Source organism: Cervus elaphus, chromosome 20, assembly GCF_910594005.1.
Source record: "Cervus elaphus chromosome 20, mCerEla1.1, whole genome shotgun sequence".
In the NCBI taxonomy this organism is placed as follows: domain Eukaryota; kingdom Metazoa; phylum Chordata; class Mammalia; order Artiodactyla; family Cervidae; genus Cervus; species Cervus elaphus.
In genome coordinates this window covers 86,499,488-86,523,177 of record NC_057834.1, presented here as the reverse complement: position 1 = coordinate 86,523,177, position 23,690 = coordinate 86,499,488, and positions in this window count along the sequence as shown.

Genomic DNA, 23,690 nt, shown 5'->3' with positions numbered 1-23,690 from the left:
CATGGACTGTAGCCTACCAGGCTCCTCTGTCCATGGGATTTTTCCAGGCAAGAGTACTGAAGTAGGTTGTCATTTCCTTCTCCAAGGCTTATCTAAATGCATCAAATATTATGTGTTATCAGCACTGTGATACAGGTTGTATGAACAGCAGCAGCCTATGAACAGAAACAGCCGAAGGAGGATAATGGAAGACTAGGAAAATAAGTTAGAATGTGAATGATGTATTTTGCATTTACAGACAACCAGATAATACCAATAAATGCCAGAGAATAAATACTTCAAAGATGTGCCACTTATTCCGAAATAAACTAGCCAATAATTATTGAGATACTTAAAGAAATTCAGAATATTTTGTCAATTCAAAACAACATGCCTTTATTTTATGCAAAGCATTGAATAAAAATGAGCCTCCTGAGCATAAGCAAAGGCTTCACGAGTTTTGTAAAGTTAATTTGGTAGAAACAGATTCCAGAAAAGACTGTTCACAAAAATTCTTTTGATTTTTCCCCCTTAATCAGCATTTGAAATGATGAAAGTGTGAGAATATAAGCAAAGCCATTTTAAGATGAAACAAGACTTCTGTAGTCATTATTCTTCCTCCCATCCTCTTCCAAATTCAGTGCCTAAAGGACCAGGGGGCACTAGGCCCGAAGGCGTGGAGTCTGGGTGCTGGCCTGGAACAGGAATAGGCCAGCTGCAGCCATCCCCTCAGGTTGGAAGGCCCAGGAGTTAGCTGAAAGGTTTGCAGCTGCAGTACTTGAGGCTATAGATTCAGCTACAAAACCCTTGGGAGAAGCCTGCCTCTGTCCAGGGCTCAAAAGTAACTTTCTCAATAGTAATCAACCAGGAAGGTGAGGCGGCAGCAGCAGAAGATAAGGTGGCAGCAGCAAGAAACAGCTACCAGCCCTAAACTATGACTCAAACATGTATTTTTACCAACGACAACCTCTGTGACAGCCTCTGTCTCCTGTACCTGACATTGCTGAAATGACATCCGGTGCTAATTAGGATTCCTTCTCTGGAAGATAGTGGAAGTTTCTCCCAAATTTGGGTGATAACCCCATTTATCCAGTGCTCCACTGAATTTACAAAATAATTAGTAACAATGTGCTGCAGACAAACTTACTGATTTTACTAACTCTGAGTTTGGTTGTTGTAATGATAATAGCATTCTTGGAGCGCTTTCTATATACCAATCCCTAATCTAGACCCTTTGCAAGCATGATTCATTTAACCATAAAGTAGGTGTATTTCTATTCCTATTTTTCACTTGAGGAAACTAAATGAGACACAGGGAGATTCAATCAATTTATCCCAAGTTATAGAGCTAATAAACTGAGGATAAAGTTTTAAATCATTTTTATCTGCCTATGGACCTTCATAACATTGAACAGGAGGCACTGGTCAAAACCATCCATAAGAATAGGAAATAAAAAAGGCAAAATGGTTGTCTGAGGAAGCCTTACAAATAGCTGAGAAAAGAAGAGAAGTGAAAGGCAAAGGAGAAGAGGAAAAATATACCCATTTGATTGCAGAGTTCCAAAGAATAGCAAGGAGAGAGAAGACAGCCTTCCTAATCGCACAATACAAACAGAGGAAAACAATAGAATGGGAAAGACTAGAGATCTCTTTAAGAAAATTAAAGATACCAAGGGAACATTTCATACAAAGATGGGCACAATAAAGGACAGAAAAAGTATGGACCTTAAAAAAGAAGAAGATACTAGGAAGAAGTGGCAGGACTATACAGAAACTATACAAAAGAAACCTTAGTGACCTGAATAACCATGATGGTGTGATCACTCACCTAGAGACAGATATCCTGAGTGTGAAATCAAGTGGGTCTTAGGAAGCATCACTATGAACAAAGCTAGTGGAGGTGATGGAATTCTAGCTGAGCTATTTCAGATCTTAAAAGATGATGCTGTCAAAGCACTGTACTCAATATGTCAGCAAATTTGGAAATCTTAGCAATGGCCACAGGACTGGAAAAAGTCATTTTTCATTCCAATCCCAAAGAATGTTAAAACTACTGCAAAGTTGCACTCATTGTACATGCTAACAAGGTCATGCTTTTAAACCCTTCAATTAGGCTTCAATAGTATGTGACCTGAGAACTTCCAGGTGTACAAGTTGGATCTAGAAAAGGCAGAAGAACCAGAGACTGAATTGCCAACATCTGTTGGATCACAGAGAAAGCACAAGAATTCCAGAAAAACAACTCCTTCTGCTTCAATGACTATGCTAAAGCCTTTGATTGTGTGGATCACAACAAACTGTGGAAAATTCTTCGAGAGATAGGAATATCAGACCACCTTACCTGTCTCCTCAATAACCTGTATGAAGGTTAAGAATCAACAGTTAATGAGACACGGAGGAACAGACTGGTTCAAAATTGGGAAAGGGGTACATAAAGACTATATATTGTCACCCTGCTTATTTAGCTTATATGCATAATACATCATGCAAAATGCTGGACTGGATGAAGCACAAGCTGGAATGAAGATTGATGGGAGAAATATCAATAAGCTCAGATATGCAGATGACCCTTATGGCAGAAAATGAAGAGAAACTAAAGAACTTCTTGATGAAGGTGAAAGAGGAGAGTACAAAAGCTGGCTTAAAACTCAACATTCAAAAAACAAAGAGCATGGCATCTGGTACAATTAGTTCATGGCAAACACATGGGGAAACAGTGGAAACAGTGACAAATTTTATATTCTTGGGCTCCAAAATCACTGCGGACAGTGGCTGCAGCCATAAAATTAAAAGACTCTTGCTCCTTGGAAGAGAAACCATGACAACCTGGACAGCATATTAAAAAGCAGAGACGTCACTTTGCCAACAAAGTCCATATAGTCAAAGCTATGGTTTTTCCAGTAGTCATGTATGGATGTTACAGTTGGACCATAAAGAAGGGTGAACACTGAAGAATTGATGCTTTCAAACTGTGGAGTTGGAGGAGACTCTTAAGAGTCCCATGGACTGCAAGGAGATGAAATCAGTCAATCCTAATGGAAATCACCCCTGAATATTCCCTGGGAGGACTGATGCTGAACCTGAAGCTCCAAACTTTGGCCACCTGATGGGAAGAGCAGACTCATTGGAAAAGATTTTGATGCTGGGAAATATAGAAGACAAGAGGAGAACGGGACAACAGAGGACAAGATGCTGAATGACATCACTGACTCAATGGACATGAGTCTGAGCAAGCTCTGGGAGATGACGAAGGACAGGGAAGCGTGGTGTGCTGCAGTCCATGGGGTCGCAAAGAGTCAGACATGATGAGGGACTGAACAACAACAACAAACAGAGCTTGCAGCCTTAACTACTATACCCTAGTGCAACTCTTTATAATTGAAAACTGGCTAGTAGTAATAAAACCACACCTGCACTATTGACAATGAAGGGATGACTTCTCAATGGCAAAATATTGCATGGATCTTTCTCCCTGTGTTTCAATCTATGCTAGCCCTTTTTTGTTGTTGTGTCGCTAAACCATGTCTGACCCTTTTCCAACCCCATAGACTGTAGCCCAGCAGACTCCTCTGTGCATGAGATTTCCCAGGCAAGAGTGCTGGAGTGGGCTGCCATTTCCTTCTCCAGGAGATCTTCACAACACAGAGATTGAACCCACGCCTCCTGCATTGCAAGCAAATTCTTTACCACTGAGCCACCAGAGAAGCCCATGTTATCTCTTATTGAAGGTTTACTGAACAGGTTTGCTGAATATTTGCTGAGGACATATGTAAAAAATAGGCAACAAAGCATACATTTTTGAAAGAATGTGTTATTTGATATACGTGCTACATGATAAATATATATGTATCAAGTAGTCACCTTGGAAAAGCTCAGAAATTTTTGTTGGACATTTTCACATGTATCTTAAGGTATTAATATGACAATCTTTCTATTTTGAATTACATAGGATGTGGTACCATAATTTGTTCAGTATATATGGAACTTAAATGCCTTAAAATTAGATACAGCCAAGCTGAAGTTTCTCTGTTTCTTAAGAAGCTTCAGGTATAATTATCTTTCATTTCTTTTAAATGCTACCATGTCAGCCTCAAAAATATACTAGTTTCCTTTTCTATGCTTTGAAATTATTAGGAAATAACTTTCTATTGTGTTATCACATTAACTTTCTATTTTGATAGAAAGAAGTAACTTTCTATCAGTTGTCAATTTCAAGGGAAAAAAATAACATGAAATGAATAATTAACTCTATGTTATATATTATTATAGCCTTATGTTTGTGATTTGTTTCCCCAATATGAAGACTGAATTAAGTAAAAACAATAAACATGGAGGGCAATTTCAGGGTTATAATGAATGCTTGAAAACTTTTGAGAGTTTTGCAAAATCTGAGTCCAATAAAGCTATAGCCATCAATAATCCCCCAGGAAAAGTCCTTCAGGAAAAAAAAAGTGCATGCTTTTGGATTTATTTCAAAATTAGATTTGTTTTTATTGCTGATACCAGTTTAATTGCTACTGCAAAATATTTGTAGAGAATGAATGTCAGATATATTGGCCAATCACATTGATCAAATTGCCTTCCAAATTCCTTTTGACTTATAATCACTTACTAGAATTCTTCATTTAAATTCCAAAGGAGGCAAAGAGTAATTAGATGTGCTATTTGTTAATATTCAACTCTCAAAGAATCTATAATTTTCTGTTGGAAGAAAGGAGCCCATTTAGTTGAACTCTACAGTTCATTGGTCTAAAAACTACTAGAAAGAGTTTTAGTATTTTTGTTTTTTCCAATTTGCCCTATTTTAAAAAAAACTAATATAGATAGTTGGAAATCTGTTGTAAGAACTTGAAAAACTATTTCACATGTCTGTCTTCCTAGAAGTTGTTAAAAATCTTTTAATTTTTAAAAGATTTTTAATACTATTTTCTGTTAATCATGAATCAATAGGCTTAAACTTTTTGTTCATTAAAAGTATATCTGATGCTAGCAATCATTAGGTTACAGAGCAATGCATAATCTCATTAAGAATCCAACTAATTCTTTAAGGATCATTTGGAATACAAAACCAATACCTTGCTCACACTTTCTCTGAATGTCTCAATATATGTCACTCATGGCTTCATTATTTACATGGCAATTTTCCCATATGCCTAGATTTTTTAAGTTTTGGGGTTGGTATGTATGTTTTTACAAATATAACACCAAGAAGGTATGCTTGTGCATACATACTATAAATAAAGCTGAGAGCTGAAGAATTGATGCTTTTGAACTGTGGTGTTGGAGAAGACTCTTGGGAGTCCCTTGGACTGCAAGGAGATCCAGCCAGTCCATCCTAAAGGAGATCAGTCCTGAATGTTCATTGGAAAGACTGATGTTGAAGCTGAAACTCCAATACTTTGGCCACCTGATGCGAAGAACAGACTCATTCGACAAGACCCTGATGCTGGGAAAGATTGAAGGCGGGAGGAGAAGGGGACGACAGAATATGAGATGGTTGGATGGCATCACCGATTCAATGGACATGAATTTGAGTAAGTTCTGGGAGCTGGTGATGGTCAGGGAGGCCTGGTGTGTTGCAGTCCATGGGGACACAAAGAGTCAGACACGACTGAGAGACTAAACTGATGTATATTTGTGAAATGAAAGATAAAGGTTGAGTTCATTGTTTGTTTACTTGTTTAATATGGACATAGTATACCTTCATTTCTTGTACATAGTATACCTTCAAAATATATATTATTTTAAGTAAAGTAGCCTTCTTGTTTTTCCCATATCTATTAAAAAAAATGGTCATTTTTTTTTTTTCTGAATGCTCTTTAGATTTGGGATAGATTCTTAAAATAAGTTGACATATTCTGAAAAATTCTGTTGTATTTTGCCATATCTTCCTCTACCACAATCATCTCAGGTTAAAATAGTATTTCCATGTTTGATGCAGCCCCTCAGTTGCTGCTAGACCACGCAGGAAAGACAACCAGGAGACGTTTTTGTCTAAGCCTGCATCAGTCATGGTGAGCATTAATGTACAGACATTGGTTATCCTGTACATCTGGCACCTGAGGAACTAAAATTTTCTACTCAACAGGACCCTAAAATTTTTATGCCCTTGTTGAATTTACAGTTTGTCCCTAGAGGAAATGGCATGCACTTTAAAAGAAAGGCGGGAATTTGCCAAAAATAGAATGTACCTCTTTAAAATTGTCAGAAACCCATTCAAGACAATCTTCTTAAAAGGAAAAAGTCAAATTTGAATAGAGTGTCTTAGAGAGAGAATGGATTACATGATAGAATGTTTTACATAATTTTAAGAATCCTTTTTATTATTTTGTTTGTGGACTTTGGTAGTTGATAGCTATGAATAAAAAAAAAAAAGAATCCTTAATTGAGAGGTATTTACATAGCTTCATAATACATGCATTGGGGCTTTTTTCCCATGGTAATACTTTTTATGTGTACAGAAAAGGGGTTTAGGGTCAGCTGGGACAATAATAACAGCCAGGGAATAAATGAGGAAGAAAACTGAAGTGTGAGAAACAGCTGGAATGTGCATTTTGCTGGACTAGCTCTTTGACGCAATCATTTGGCAAAGACTACAAACTCCCCAAGAGGGAGAAAACAGTTTGAATATATGTGGAAAATATATAGCTCATCTGTCTCTAATCTAGTTATGCAGTTGGCCATGTCTATCCATATATGTGACATAGGATTATGTATATCCCAATGGATATGAAGAGATTCAATTATGGTTTTATCTACAAATTAACTTATTTAAAATACATTTTACATAAAGGAAGACTAACTCTATGTATGTATGTAAGTTGCATTATACATCTCTTTCTAGACTATTTTGACATATATATATGTATTATTTTTAATTTATTCCTACAAACTAAAAAAATATGAAATAATATTTGACATGTGAATAAAAACCAAGTCTCATGCAAAAGTTAGTGAATGCAATCTTAGTAATGTTATAAAAAAAAAAGAGATAAAAGAAAAAAAAAAGAGGGAGAGAGGAGGTAAAGAAGGAAGCCTCTCATGACAGCACTCCACTCTGATTTTTAAACATTGATCTTAGTTATTATACCTTTAATCATAAGCAAATTTTAAGCACTCTATATTGCTTTCTTTTATTAACAGGTATTTGACATCATATTTGCTCTTAGGATTTTGTAATTCATAATGCTATATCCTCTATTTAGTTTTCTCAATTGCATGACTTTACATAGAGTTATACAGAAACCTAGACATATACCTTCTATAGGAATCAATATAGATAATATCACTAAAGAATAAGTATCTATTTGATTCTTTTGATGAAGATAAGTACATGAATACAATCTATTATATACCTATAATATATGCCATTCCCAATATCAAATATAACATAATATAATATCTGGTGAATAGAATACATCCCAAATATGTGTATTTTTCCCATAAAAATTAGTTCAAATGTATCAGATTCATTAATCAGCTTTATTGACTTTACCTCATTACTACTTGAGCTCTGGGCTTTGCAACTCTTTCCACGCTTTGAATAGGAAGTTAAAAAAATTACCTGGAAGATTTTTTGGAGTCATCAAATGAATTTGCAAATGCCAGCATAATAACAGGAAAAAATTTTACTAATGAAAGCTGCTGTCAAAACTTTTTGAGTGATTATCCTTATGTTACCCATCAGCCCTTCAAGCTAATTTTCAAAGGAATGGATATTAAACCTCAGTAGATTTTGCTTAAGCAGTACTGAGTTGCTTTCCTGAATGAAAAGACTTTGTTCTTAATATGACCTCTTTGTCCAGAATCTTAGTTTATTGAGCTCTATATTAAAGTTGCATCTTTGTTGAGTTGTGGTCTTGGTATTTTCTACTTGAGTCAAAGGAGATCCCACAATAAAAAGTGTAGTTCTATAAGACTGCACAATTAGAACTCTTCAACTGGTTGGTGTCAGTAACCCAAGCCCCTCTGACAGCTGCCATTCAGGAATCCATTTCTGCAAATCGAAAATGTGGAACTTAAGAGATAATACAGACTTTATTATTTGTATTTAATTATGCTCTGGTGAGAAATAATGGCTGTAGATTCTTTCCCTTTAATGGCCAATTTTAAGCATTTTGTAGTATACAACCTCCTCAAATACACTTCGTGACAAAGTCCAGTTTTGCTGCCTCAGGGTAAAAGCTCAATTTTCCTAATATTAATTTAGACAGTTGCAGTTTCCCAACTAAATAATTAGTCTCTATATGAAACCTGAGTAATAAACAAAGTTTAAAATAATGAATGAATCTTTTAAATCAGTAACAATGATTTAGCACTCTCCTAAAATCAAATTGTGAAATGGAAATTTCTTTTGATTGGAATTATAGCATACTGCTAGAAAACATGATTGACATTTTATTTTTTGGCCAGTTATTGAATACAAAATTAATTTTATATCCAAGCATTTTCAAGATTTACTTTAAATATATTTAAACACTATATAAAATGTGTATCCATTTCCACATTCCAGCAAATGCACAATGTGGATTGGAAAAAACTATGTAAATGTATATCCTTAAAATGCTATAGCTGCGTTTTATAAGAATAAAAACTTTAAAATATCCTATTGAAAAATAATGCTTTTCAACTTTCTGAAGACTGAACAATTCCTTAGATTAGAGGGTGAACATATTTTCTATGGCTAGCATCTATAGTCAAAATATCTTAAGATTCCAGATCAAATGACAGGACAAGGGTCATTCTTTTCCTTTCTTTTGTGCCACTTGAAGGGAATGTTTTGACTTTTCTATCTTGTAGAACTCTCTTTTGTACAATATGATATTAAAATTGAGTCTAAGTTTACCTACATAGATCTGATACAGTTCATCCTTTTAGGATCCTGAATCCTTCTTTGTATAACTCTTCTGAGATCTGTGACAAAGAAATGTGTTTATTAGCATTAGAATGGAGTTTTATGCCTCTATTACCAAGGCAGCTTTTGAGATTTGGAACTGTGAAGCCATTTTATCTGATATCAGTCCTGATTAATAGACCTCTGAGAACGACCTCCAGGGTATCTTACCCTCAGATATGATTGGTGACAGATGAGTGAAAAACAGTTTGCTGAAGGCCACTTTGCAAAACCTTGTATAATACTATATAGGAAAGCTTGAGGGCAAACATAGGTCACTGTGAGTGTCTGGGTACCCAATCCATCTCTTTTCACAAGTCCTATGAATATGTAAACAGGTGCAATCTATCCAGCCCTCCAGAGTTTCTATGTACCCTATGACTATCCACCATCCCAGCCTCCTGGAAGACATTGTACAAGGTCTCCTATTAACCTTTTTGTCTTTTTGCCTTCAGACTTCTCCACTTATAAGTGGAAATAAAGACTTTAATCTTTTTTTCCCTCTACTTTAAAAATCTTCTGTTTCCCAATCTGTGAAATCAGGAAAAGCCATTTAAAGTACTAAGCCAGTTCTGTAGGTTCATTTTTGTCCTGAAAACATCTATTGGCTGTTATCATCTCTCAGTACTGCCTTGTTCTTTTGATGACTCTTCTCCTGGTTCTTATTTTCTTTTAACGTCTCACTTAACCTCTGAGCTCCAATTTACATGCCTATTACTACCCCAGTCACACATGCTCTCTTTCTTCTAAACTCCTAAAGCCTTTATTATTTGTAGCATAAATGGTTCTTATTATTTACTATCTTAAATTATTCATGAACACATCTTATCTTTTTTACAAAATTGAAACATCTCTGAGAGAAGGAAATATGCCAGATGAATTATCCCTCCTTGTATAGCATAGGACATAGTGACTCTGTCACAGAATCAATGCAACTACTTTTGAGAAGTTGGCTGTTGATTGGACAGTTTTGTTATAGTTTTGGTTCTCTATCTCAGTTACAAGTTCTTGCAGGTCAGGAACCAAGCTTGACTCTGGCAAAGGTAAAAAATGAGCTTACTTGGCATTCACTATCTCCTCCTCAGTTTTACCTTGCCTGTGCTCAAAGTCTTTATGCTCTTTCATGCCAATAAGGTATGTTCCCACAGATATCTTTTAGCAGTACTACTCATTTCCACATAGTACATTATTTTGACCATTTGTCTTGACTTTTTCAACATTTTAGATTCAGAAACTTCCTTTTCTTTTTTTGGGAGGAGTATCTTAGATTTGCTAAGAATGCCAGCTATAAAATCAGGAATTTTGTTAGAATTCAGCCATAGTTAACAGTCTAGTCAAGGTCCATCCAGTCAAGGTCCGTCTAGTCAAGGCTATGGTTTTTCCAGTAGTCATGTATGGATGTGAGAGTTGGACTATAAAGAAAGCTGAGCACTGAAGAATTGATGCTTTTGAACTATGGTATTGGAGAAGACTCTTCAGAGTCCCTTGGACTGCAAGGAGATCCAACCAGTCCATCCTAAAGGAGATCAGTCCTGAATATTTTTTGGAAGGACTGATGTTGAAGCTGAAACTCCAAAACTTTGGCCACTTGATGTGAAAGTTGACTCATTTGAAAAGACCCTGATGCTGGGAAAGACTGAAGGCCAGAGGAGAAGGGGATGACAGAGGATGAGGTGGCTGGATGGCATCACCGACTCAATGGACATGAGTTTGAGTAAACTCTGGGAGTTGGTGATGGACAGGGAAGCCTGGCATGCTGTAGTCCATGGGGTTGCAAAGAGTAGGACACAACTGAGCCTCTCAGCTGAACTGATAGATAACAATACCTGTATGGTATTTGGCAAGTTATTTTACTCATTCATGATATATTTGTATAATTATCATTAAATGTAGTTACTGAAAATACTGACTTCATCGGCTGCTATGAGTACTAAATGACAAAAGGCGAGTACCGTGCCTACCTCAGTGTCTGACATATTATGAGTACTCAATGAAGTTTAATTGTTGACTATTGATGCAGTTTCTAGGTATACATTCTGCAAAGATAATGGTGATAGGATGGTTTCCAGTTTCTCTGAATCTTGCACAAAAGCAACTATATAATTAAAGCCAACACCTGTAGACAACACTTGCAGCAAAACTAGGTGACAAGGTATCCCATTAGGTTCTAAAATATGAGTGTGGACAAATAACCAATAGTTTTATGACCTACATTCATGTTGGTTAGGAGGAAAAAGAAAATAGTTACCACCAGGTGACAACTGACTATTCTGACAACAGGAGAGTCCCAAGATAGCTAATATGTATTTACTAGAAATCACAGCAGACCTATACAGGAAAAATCAAGATTGGATGTTTTGCCATGCTAAGTAACAGGTGCATAAAAGAGGCACAAAATAATGTATGTGAAGGAGTCAGAGCAGTTTCATCCACAAACCCTCAAAAATGATATCAGGAATTAACTATATGTGAGGGCCCATACTGAAGAGAAACTCAAGAGAAACTAAGGAGAGTGAAATAAAAAATGGATAAATATTGGGACAACAAAGATGAATGCTCTGGAATACAAATTCAATCCAAAAATTCAAGTGAATAAAAATACAAAGAATAACATCACTATAACAATGAAAGTGCCCTCAAAAGCCATCTACAAAATAGATCAAAACTGTAACCTAGAAGTGCTGTCATAATTATCATGAAGAAATAGCTTAAACCAACATAAATATATTCTCACAATTTCTAAGACCACAAGTCCAAAGTCAAGGTTACCAGCAGGTTTGTGAGCACTCTGAACGATTGAGGGAAGAATTCTTCCTTGCCTCTTCCAGGTTCTCATGGTTATTAGCAATTCTTAGTTTGTACACCTGTTACTACAATCTCTGCCTTGCTCTTCACAACAACTTTACCCTGTGTTTCTCTGTATGTCTATGTCTTCATGTGGCATTTTCCTTTTTGTGTTTCTGTGTCTAAATTTGCTTCTTCTTCTATAGATTAGTCATTGGATTAGGATACACCCCAATCCAATGTATCCTTATCATACCTTGTTTAGATCTGTAAAGATATTACTCCCAGTTAGTGGAGTAGGTATGAAAATAAGGGTTAGAATTTAAAAATGTCTTTTAAGAAGACACCATTCAAACAGGTATATAAGGCATGGACATGTGAAGATTCTATTAATCACAATTATAAAAACCAGACACAAGACAATTCCTGAAATATGTAGAAATTAGAAAATTATTTTGGAAGACTACATTAGAAGAAAATGGGATTATGCCTTATGAGATATATCAAGTAAATTTTAAAAATAAAAATGATCAAAAGGAAAAGAAATGAAAAAAGAATTTGATAGGCTTGAAAATAAGGGGCAAATGTTAAAGATAGGTTAAAAAAAAAGATGCAAAATATTGACAAAATGAGTCTCTGAAAAAAAAAATCAAGGGAGTAAAAGAAATTCCAAAAACTATACTCAAAGGACTTTCACAAAAATAAACAAACAAAACTCCTACAAACTGAAAGAATATACCATAAATCTGAGAATATTGACTCAGAATGAACAAAACTTAGACATATTCTGGTAAAGTTTTATTGTTGTTTAGTTAAGTCATGTCAGACTCTTTTGTGACTCCATGGAATATATCCTGCCAAGCTCCTCTGTCCATGGGATTTTTCCAGGCAAAAATACTAGAGAGGTTATCATTTCCTTCTCCAGGGGATTGTCCCAACCCAGGGATCAAATCTGTGTCTCCTGCATTGGCAGGTGGATTCTTTACCATGGAGCCACCGGGGAAGCCTCTGTTAAAGTTCAGTTCAGTTCAGTCGCTCAGTCATGTCCGACTCTTTGCGACCCCATGAATCGTAGCAAGCCAGGCCTCCCAGTCCATCACCAATTCCCGGAGTTTACTCAAATTTATGTCCATCGTTAAAGTTAGTGTATCTTAAAGAGAGGGAAAAAAAAATCCCATGGTCATCAAAATTAAATTAAAACTAAAACAAACAGAAAGTAAACCTATGACTGTAAATCAAAGAAGAGATTAAGCAAAAACTTTATTGGAAATGGAAGTGTCAGTATCAGCTCAGGAGGTAATTCATCTTGAACATATTATCAATCCTAACTCTACTCACTTAAAAGGTCTAAACACAATGGCCAAACCAGAAAAAGTGAAAACTCTTAGTGCCCAGATTGTGATCTTAAATACCACTTGTTCACTAAGAGTAACAGTAGCTTCTTGTAGAAAATGTTGGTGTTAGTTCTGAGGCAGATAGATAAAAAGAATGCTTTCAACTGCTTTCAAATATCAAAAGACAGCTTGAGGCTCCACCAGCCAATGGATAGAATGATTTGAATTGTAATGATAATAACAATTACAGTGTACAAAGAACCATCAAATATATTTCAAGAGTTAAATTCAAGGGTTCCTAAAAATTGTCAAAATGAGAGGGTGAGAAGGAAACTGGTTCTTTACCTTGAAAACTACTAATTGCTGCAAAGAATCAGGCTTTATCCTACTTTTCTTTTCTTATATCAGCTATATCCCGGGGTGTCCAGATAGTAAATGAGGGGATTTATCTGCTTATAAAAGTTTCCAGCTAATAAATGAAAAATAAATTATAGCATTAAAATATCTCAATTTTCCAATATTCAATAAAATCATGGGTCTACATATTAACCAACACCAGCTATAAATATTGCAAAAAGACAGACCAAAAATCATTATATGCTTCCTTCCTGTTGAAGCAACACAATGGTATTTAGATTCTTATCAAACAGTTAGAACCTGAATTAGAGCAAGCTGCTGTATTCAACTGCCAATTTGCAGGAAATGATGTGGGCAGAGGACTAAGGTAAGAGTATGTAAAACCCAGAAGGTCAAATGGCCTGGGTCCATCAATGGATAAATAGATAAATGGTTAGCTTGCTGTTGTATGCATAAGAAAGGGAGAGAGAAGGAACTTTTAAACTGAATCAGACCTAAAACACATTATTATAAATTTTTTTTAATGAGCAAGACTAACCTTTGTGTGTCAAAAGTAAGAAACTATGTAATAAAACTGCAAAATAATGAAAGAATTCATTAGTCTAAATGTTGGCTTGGTAGTTACTTATGGAGAGGGGAGATTAAACAGTCTGTAATTGGAACCAGGTACTCGTAAGGGGCTTCTGGATTGATTGGCAAAGTCCTATTTCTTGATCTAAGTAGTAGATGAAAGGTAAAACAATGATTCATTAAGTCATATATTTAAATTTGTGTATGCTTGTGTCTGTTTCTGCATTTTATTTTGCAGTTTGAAAAAGAAGTAGCGGTAGCAGCAAGTAAAAGGGAGACGGTCTAATTGCCTTTCCCCCAAATTTTCTGCATAAATGATTACACATGTTTCTTAAGCATCAGGTCAGGCAGTATAATTCATTAACCGTACTGCACCCACTTTAAACAGCAAATCAGCCAGAACCAACAGTATCCTGAGACTTCTGAAATACTCTACTGTTATCCTTTTATGAAATGACTTATATTCCAATATTCAAAATTTTCTCATCCAGCTGATGGGAATTGAGTAGTGCAATTTTAGATTATCTAAAACTTTTTCATGAGGATAACCAATTAAAAAAATCTCATCAGTATCAAATGACTTTTAATCAGTACATTTTACATGAACATCTATAACTTTATAGAATAATGATATGTTTAGATTCTGTGAGAAATCCCTTTAGGCTCACATGATGCATTAAATTAACTTAAAAATGAGGAAACGCAAGTCTATATGCCCATGGAGACTAATTTCTTGAAACTTTTTGTTAGTTTCCTATAAAACTCACTAGAATTAAGATAATTAAAAATGTTTACAATATATCTTAAGTTGCCTAAGATGTTAGGATGGGGCCTAGGAATTTGTATTTGTACACACACATTGTGTTACTTTAAGGATTATACTCAGTGAATTCTCTCTTCATTATTTCTCAACTAATTATCTCTGCATGTATATTTTGGATATTTCAAATTGTAAGCATCTATTCTTTAGTTGAGAAACTCTGAAAAAAATTTGAGAAGCTAAATACAAGGTATAATACTAGGGGATGTTTATACCCAAGAATGCACAATGAGATATAAGATTTCTGCTTCTTCCCTTCCTTAAATCATATTGTAAACTTGTTTCCTTGAGATATCTTGAATTTTAAAAATCTATTTTCATTTTAGTTCAGCCAGGCTCTTTATAACACACCTCTCCTCATTTACTAAAACTTTTTTTGCTCTTGTGTAAAAATTTGTAGTTTATATTGTACTTGTCATACACATTCCATTTATTTTATTCTAGCATATTTTACATAATTAGAATATCAGAAACAGGATTTTTAGGGCTTTGCTATATTTACTAACTCATTATTTTTGATGTAGATGAATACTGTTGAATTCAATTTGTTTTGTAATAATAATCTTTCTAAAATTGTATTTCCATATATGACATTATATATTTAAATGTCCATTATTGATTTGATAACTATTTTCATGAAAAACACTTAAAAATAAAAAAAGAAAAAGAAAAACATCTTATTGTATCACAATCATGCATAATTTTAAAGCACATTCCAGCTTTGAAGTAATTTGGAATGTTTCAAATTGGAAATATAATATCTAAAAAACTTCACATCATGGAATAACATAATTTCTGTGTTATATAATTGTTTCAAGATGAACTACATGACTACTTTCAATTAAAAAACAGTATCATCAGAAAATAATTAATACTTTTTAGTTTACTTTTCAATTTCCTTTGAAAAATGCATTCAGAAATTTCAGAATCACATTAAGTGATCTAATTGATAGTGGTGACCTTGTCCTCCTGTTTCTGACTTTTGTTTAAGGTTTTCATCTCAGACTTAATGAAGTTTCTTAATGTGTGTGTGTATAAATGTATATGTATATTAAATATGTGTATATAGCATATATGTTATATAGTTTATGTATTGTATACACACTATATGCTTGTATATATGTATGTATACTTTATATATATAACATGCATTATCATGTATAGATATGCATGTGTGTATATATATACATAATATACATAAATGCATATATATATACACACACATAAAGGTCTTATTTGTATGTTCTCAGATTATATATAATAATATTTGTTTAGTTTTTCCATTTTGACTCTTTTCATGCTATTAATCTCATTAGTATTTCCTTGAATCCATTCATTCAAAAATCTTTATTTAGTTACTAAAATATCATTATCCTTTTTAAGGGATAAGTTGTCATTATTTTCTCATAGAACTGACATATTTATATGGAGAGAAAGATGTTGACCAAATAATCACAACAATGAATCTGAAAACAAACGAGTAGTAATATAAATACATCAAACAGTGTGTTTCAGGCACATTTGTGTTTAAAACATGTTATCTTGTTTAATCCCCTAAACAGGGCAAGGAAAATATAGTACTTTTAATTAATTATTTAAAACATATTATTATTATCTCTATTATATAGCAGAATAAACAAGGAGAATGAAGTAAAGTAACTTGTTCATGATCTTAGAGCAAATCAGGGACAGAGACAGGACCCAAGCACAATCAGTTCAGTTCAGTTCAGTTCAGTCACTCAGTCGTGTCCGACTCTTTGCGACCCCATGAATCACAGAACGCTAGGCCTCCCTGTCCATCACCAACTCCCAGAGTTTATGCACGCTCATGTCCATCGAGTCGGTGATGCCATCCAACCAACTAATTCTCTGTCGTCCCCTTCTCCTCCTGCCCCCAATCCCTCCCAGCATAAGGATCTTTTCCAATGAATCAGTTCTTCGCATGAGGTGCCCAAAGTATTGGAGTTTCAGCTTCAACATCAGTCCTTCAAATGAACACCCAGGACTGAGCTCCTTTAGGATGCACTGGTTGGATCTCCTTGCAGTCCAAGGGACTCTCAAGAGTCTTCTCCAACACCACAGTTCAAAAGCATCAATTCTTCGGTGCTCAGCTTTCTTCACAGTCCAACTCTCACATCCATACATGACCACTGGAAAAACCATAGCCTTGACTAGATGGACCTTTGTTGGCAAAGTAATGTCTCTGCTTTTTAATATGCTGTCTAGGTTGGTCATAACTTTCCTTCCAAGGAGTAAGCATTTTTTAATTTCATGGTTGCAGTCACCATCTGCAGTGATTTTGGAGCCCCCCAAAATAAAATCTGACACTGTTTCCCTATCTGTTTCCCATGAAGTGATGGAACCAGATGCCATGATCTTAGTTTTCTGAATGTTGAGCTTTAAGACAACTTTTTCATTCTCCTCTTTCACTTTCATCAAGAGGATTTTTAGTTCCTCTTCACTTTCTGCCATAAGGATGGTGTCATCTGCATATCTGAAGTTATTGATATTTCTCCCGGCAAACTTGATTCCAGCTTGTGCTTCTTCCAGCCCAGCGTTTCTCATGATGTACTCTGCATATAAGTTAAATAATCAAGGTGACAATATACAGTCTTGACGTACTCCTTTTCCTATTTGGAACCAGTCTGTTGTTCCATGTCCAGTTCTAACTGTTGCTTCCTGACCTGCATAGAGGTTTCTCAAGAGGCAGGTGGTCTGGTATTCCCATCTCCTTCAGAATTTTCCACAGTTTATTGTGATCCACACAGTCAAAGGCTTTGGCATAGTCAATAAAGCAGACAATCAGGCAAACAGAAATAATGGCCTTAGGAAAAGGAACACAGTTCTCTGAAATGTTTAGCAATGAAATTTACTCTAGAATGTGCCATTAGGAAGAGACATCTAAGAATATGGAAAATTTTACCAGGGAAAGAAAATAACGGAGTGCATTCAAAACACTGAGTGGCATGTATAAAAGCCCTGCAATAAGAAGAAACATGACTCTTCAGGGGACTAATAGATGCTCAGTGAGTTCACAAATAGTGAAGGGAAATATGTTTTGAGATGACACTGAAGATGGATATAGGAGCCAAACCATGCAAGTTTTTGTGAGTTGTTTTAAGGATTTTGGTCTTTATCCCAAAAACATCAGAGAGCAATTGAAAAGTTTCAGTTTCCCATGGAGAGTCAAGAATGGTCTGAATACAAAGGATTTACAGAAGTTCAGAGTATTTTTTGGAAAAGTTTACTTTGTCTAAAATGGAGAGGGCTGGGCAGACTGGATATGGGGAGATCACATGGTGGAGCATTCTAGCAGTCCAGATGAGAGATAATGGTAGTGTTTTATTAAGATGCTTATGCTGAAGATGGGGAGAAAGTGGTCAACTTAGAGATATTCAAGATTTGGTGATGAATTGGAGATGAAGATGGAGAGAGTGTTAAGTGACATGAAAGGTCATAGATTTCTGAGTGAAACAACTGGATGGAGATGGTGCCATTTTCTAAGGTGGAAAATACAAAAGGATGACCAATTTGGGGTAGTGATGATCGTGGGAATAACACAGTTCTTTTTTTGATCTACTGTTTGATTTGCCTTTGAATCTCAAAAATGGAGTAGACAATGAGGTAGTTGGAAAATTAAATGATCTAGGGCGAAGCCTTGAGAGACCCAGACCTTTTAACTGCTGCTAGCAAAGAATAAAAATAGAAAAGAAATAGTATCGACTTCCAAAGAAATAGAAGGAAAACCAGGAGAAGGTCAGGGTATGGAAACCATGGGAAAGTGATGTTTCAGGAAAGAAGGAGTTGCTAGGCTAAGGAAGATGAGAGATGGTAAATATCCATTGGGTTTATTAACCTAAAAGTCGCTGGGAACTAATGCTGAAGCTGTTCTGATGAAATGCTAAGTGAAACTCAGATAATAGTACTTTGACTTGTAAATGGAGGTTAGGCAATATTTTTATTTTAATGAGTAATGAGAACTCAGTTTCAAAGTTTAGCTACAAAAATGAGAAAAAATGATAACTGTAATGACATCTTCCTCTAGACCTTGCTAAGTCATAGTGAAATATCTTTAAATATTAGAGTGCTTAGATATGTCATAACTTAATGTGCTATAGTATTATAATGATATAAATCACATTAGTAGGCAATTTTAATGATATTTAAACATAAGCAGCTGGAGAACGCTGAATATCTTTTTTTAACTTTTGTATTCCTATTTATTTTTTCCCCAGTACAGCTACCTCCAGTAAAGTAGGCACACAGTAAATATTTATATGAATGAATGAAGTTCATCATTCTGCTTATGGCTCAGAGTAGACAGAACATCTTAAAAGTTCCTGCCTTCCAGCAACTTTGAATGATTTCTAATTAGAAATTATTTTATCACTATCCTATATTCTTTTCTGAAAGCTCTCAAATGTTTCTAAAAGCAAAATATAAATTATCATCTAACAATCCTTGTTATTCTTATTTGAAAAAATAAGATCTACATAGTTGAACTTTGCAGTACTTATGATAAATTAAATGTACAATCATTAGTGGCAAAGAAATTTCTGAGAGTTCAGGGCTATGTAACAAAATGAGTGTTCATATAATCTATAACATGGTTTAAAGCTTCATAAATATATATTTCCCAATAAACTTGAACTGTACAAGTAAACAAAATGATTATTTAAAAAAACTTATAAATATGTATAGCCACATAAAAATTTACAAATCTGTGTAATATATAAAAGCTGCTTAAATAATCCACAGTATTTACTGGCGAGCTCAGAACAGCACATCAGCAGAATGCCTCACTAACACTACCATACTTTGAGACAGCTTACAGGGCCAGTGCTGAACTAATCAAATACTCTAAGACTAGACTAAGAAAATAAAATAGTACCAAAGACGTGTTAAAGGAATAGTAAAGGGAATTAGTGGCTCTAAAGGTCGACATTCAAACATAGTAGAGAACGATTTTATGTCATCTTACAAAGATATAAAAACAAAAGACCCAATGCAGCCCTCCATAGTATAGTTCCTTGTATTCTCCAGTTTTAAAATGACATATTAATAACTACTTGGATGGAAATGCATGATATTATCTTGTTCATGTTCAGCAAAATAATGAGAATGGTAGTGATAATAACAATAATTCCTGAGTTCTTCAAATCAAACACTGCTACAGAGTGCCATGTTTAGTGCAATGTAAGTACAATGCTTTAAAAATTAACTGAAGCTACATTTTTAAAAGCACCAAAAATGACATTTCTAAAAAAATATAACTCCAGAGGAAAATAGTTGTATTTTTGCTTCAAATATTATCCACAAATAAAACTATACTTTTGGATTATAGTTAAGAATTTTGCATACTATTTTATGCCCATTTGTCTTGAGGTTCTTTCAATGCTATCTAGTTTATTAATTAATGTTAAGCTAATAGATTTCTTCCTGGTATGTGATGGATAAAGATGCTGAAACTTTAGACATTTGAATTTGTCAATGAGTTCTTTACTTGATTAAAGTACAAAAAGCAACCTGTGTATGATTATCTTTCTGAAGGTTTGAAAGATTCTTTTGAATAATACAAGTGGCACTTGCCTTAAGAATCATCCAAAGTTTTAGAATAGTGAAGACCTGTATAAAATTGACTAATATAAGGAAACTATATTATATACTCAGAGGTAATAAAATAAGGATTAATTCTTACCAGTAAATGTCCTGTATAAAAATACATGATTATCCAACATCAACTCCTTGTCAGAAACTAGGCAGTAGATGTTTGGTATCATCACATTAGTCTCACCTGCTAAAAATGGTGCATTAATTACACAGGGGAAGATAAAGCCATACAGTTCATAAAATCACTTTGTGAAATCTTTGGAATAAAATGTCTCAATAAATATTTTATTAATGCATAAATGTCATTCTGAGTAATAACATTAAATTGATTGTTAATAAAAGTATTTTTAATAACAATGCATGTTTCCTACTTTGAGATGCAGATAAAAACATAAAACCTAACAACTAAATACAGTAATGATTACTGTCTTTAGTTAGGCTTATGTATTATGTAAAATTTGCTTAGGCTAATTGGAATGACTATAATAAGAAAATATATTATCAAATAGTTTTCTATCACTATAGATTGCTTTTGATGAGAGTTTAGTTTAACTCCTATTTTATTTTCTGTTGAAGAGATGGGTTTATAGAAATGACTTGGTATAATAAAAGTAGAATTGATGTCAATCTGATGAGATAGTCGGATGGTATCACTGACTCAGTGGACATGAATCTGATCAAACTCCAGGAGATAGTGAAGGACAGGGAATCATGGCATGCTGCTGTCCATGGAGCTGCAGTCGGGCATGACTTGGTGACTGAACAACATAAATGTTGTCATCGCAGTTAATCATTTCAGGTATATAAAAAGGCAAAAGATCATCAAAAGGGAAGAATCATGGTCTAGGTTGTATCCACAGAGTTGACTATCAGTAACCTCTCTTCTCTTTCCCTCTTAAGGAAGGAGTAATCTTCCAGTTTCCTCTGACCTCTAAAACATTTCAGATAATGAAATGAAAATGGTAGTCCAGAAAGGATCAAAGGAATGAGAGGTACAAATTCTGATTGTACTATAGTGGAAATGCACTTATAGCTTTTGTTACACTTCTTGTCACTATCTCACTTTATTTTCAACAATTACTTTAGCACTGGCTTTATGTGAAAGTCAGTTCCCTTGTGTGGTTATATGTATTCCCATTCTTGTTTTAATAAGTACATCTCATGAGGTGGTTCGTCACAGAATTTTGATGGCTAATCATCTTTCTCCGTTAACTGCTGTACTTCATATTTCCCTTAATAACTCATCTCACATCCTGATGTCCAGAAGGTGAACTGCTTGCCATTTAGAGAGATCTTAACTCTTTCTGGTCACTAGAAAGAAGCAATATATTAAACGGATTCTGGGTACTTGACATGAGTTAATGCAGTTTGAAACAAGAGATTTGTTTCTATTTCACTCAAAGGATCAGTGCAAAAAGTCTTTATTCCTTCCATTTCCTTCAATTGCTAAAGATATAATTTGGACTCCATTTTAAACTAAATCCTTGGATAGGGAAAGATGTGAGTCTGTCCAAACCCAGCTCACACTACACTTGGTGCTTATGTTTTATGAGGCAAAGTTTATAAGATCTTGCTCCTAGGGTTAAGCTCTCAAGATAGGGAAAAGCTTTCTCTATCAAAGATCTGAGACTTTATACTCTTTCTCCACTCAGTACACCACATTCTCAATATGAAAGCATTCACAAGGAGATGCAGAAATTATTTTCACACTTAAGAACTCTTCAGTCAGACAAAGACTGCAGTCAAAGGTCTTTTTTTTTTTTTTTCTTTTTTTGCCTCACTCTTGTTCGAATTTCACACAGTTTAAATGATAAGAAATTTATCTCTTTCCTCCCATGTTTTCTTACTTTAACAGATTTCTGGGTTATGTTTTGTTCTTTGCTAGTTTTTTCCTATTCGTTTGTTTTGTTTTCTTAGTGACATTGCTACCTATCAATATCTCCAAGAAAACATGGAGTTCCTATGAAATTACACTGCTATGCAATTGTAAATTTCATAATAACCATAAGCTTTTTATCTTGTAAATGTCTAAATCATTTATATTGGCTACACTGATTTTTTTCTCCAGATCCTTTTGTTTGATTAACACCTTTTCTTGGCTTGTCCATTAATTAAATTATTCATCCTCAATTGTCTTTTATGATATTGCAGGTACCACCAGAAGAATACTTTACATTTTTGTCTGAGTAGTATGTGGTGAAGCAGGCAAGTTTATCTAGTTCAGCATCACAGGAGTGAGCAAGTGCAGGGTCTGAGGTCCAACAGGGAAGTGAAGCAGCGTTGGGTTAACTGTAATCAGGACACACAAAAGAATTGCTAGCAGTTTCAGAAAATGGGTGCTTATGCCAAAACCCTGTAGGAATCTCTGAGGCAGAGCAGAAAGATTCACATTATCTTGTGTCTCAGTTGTCAGCCCTGCAGCAATGAATTTTGCCAAGTAAGAATTCTCCTCCTTTTGTACTAGACTTACACAGTTGAAACCAAAAATTCAGAGGAACATAACAGCTGGAGTGTGGGGCAACATGAAATGGGAAGGAAGATTGGGCATATTATAAGAACAGCTTTAGGAATAGTGCAACTATGCCCAACTTCCTGTTCCCAACATCAGGGGCTGCCTGCTGAAGTCAGCTGCTTTAATCTGCACATAGATCGGCCCTCCATCTGAGCCAGGTGTCCTTAATTACCAGCTCTGCCTGGCGGGGCATGCTGGGATTGCTTCTTGTATTCACAGAAACTATGTTAAACCTCTGAGCTTATGGCCAAAGAGAAAAAGTCAAGCAAACAGACAAAATCCTGTCTCAGTGGTAAAGGTGCTTCCTTATTACAAGAGCTAGATCTCTGTCCTCCCTACTCAATAGCTTCCCCTCAGTTTGTGCAGGTTTTCTACTTCCTGGCTTGCATGAAAGATCAGTAAGGGCAAGACCTAGGACTTCAGCAAGATGGTAGGGCTGGCCTTCAGTATCCAGTTGATTGGCTATCTGTAAAGATAATAATAATGATAATAAACATTCCATAATGCTTATCTTGTGCTAATTTGTTTACTGTGTCTCAATCTTCACAATAACCTTGGGTAGACTCAATTATATTACCTTTTACATAGAGGAGAAAAAATAAGGTACAGTAAGTTGAAGAATGCAAAAAGCATTTCCTGAATACATGGGTGAATGCATTCAGTCAATAGCAATATTTATTGAGTACCTTGAAGTAGTCCTTGCCTTTATGGAAATAATGTCTTATAAAAAGAAAAGATGGGAAAGAGTAAAGAAATGAACATCAAGTATTGGAGGTTGTTGCAGAACTCAAGGGCCACCCGGTACCAATGCCCTAGGCAGACAGAATCATG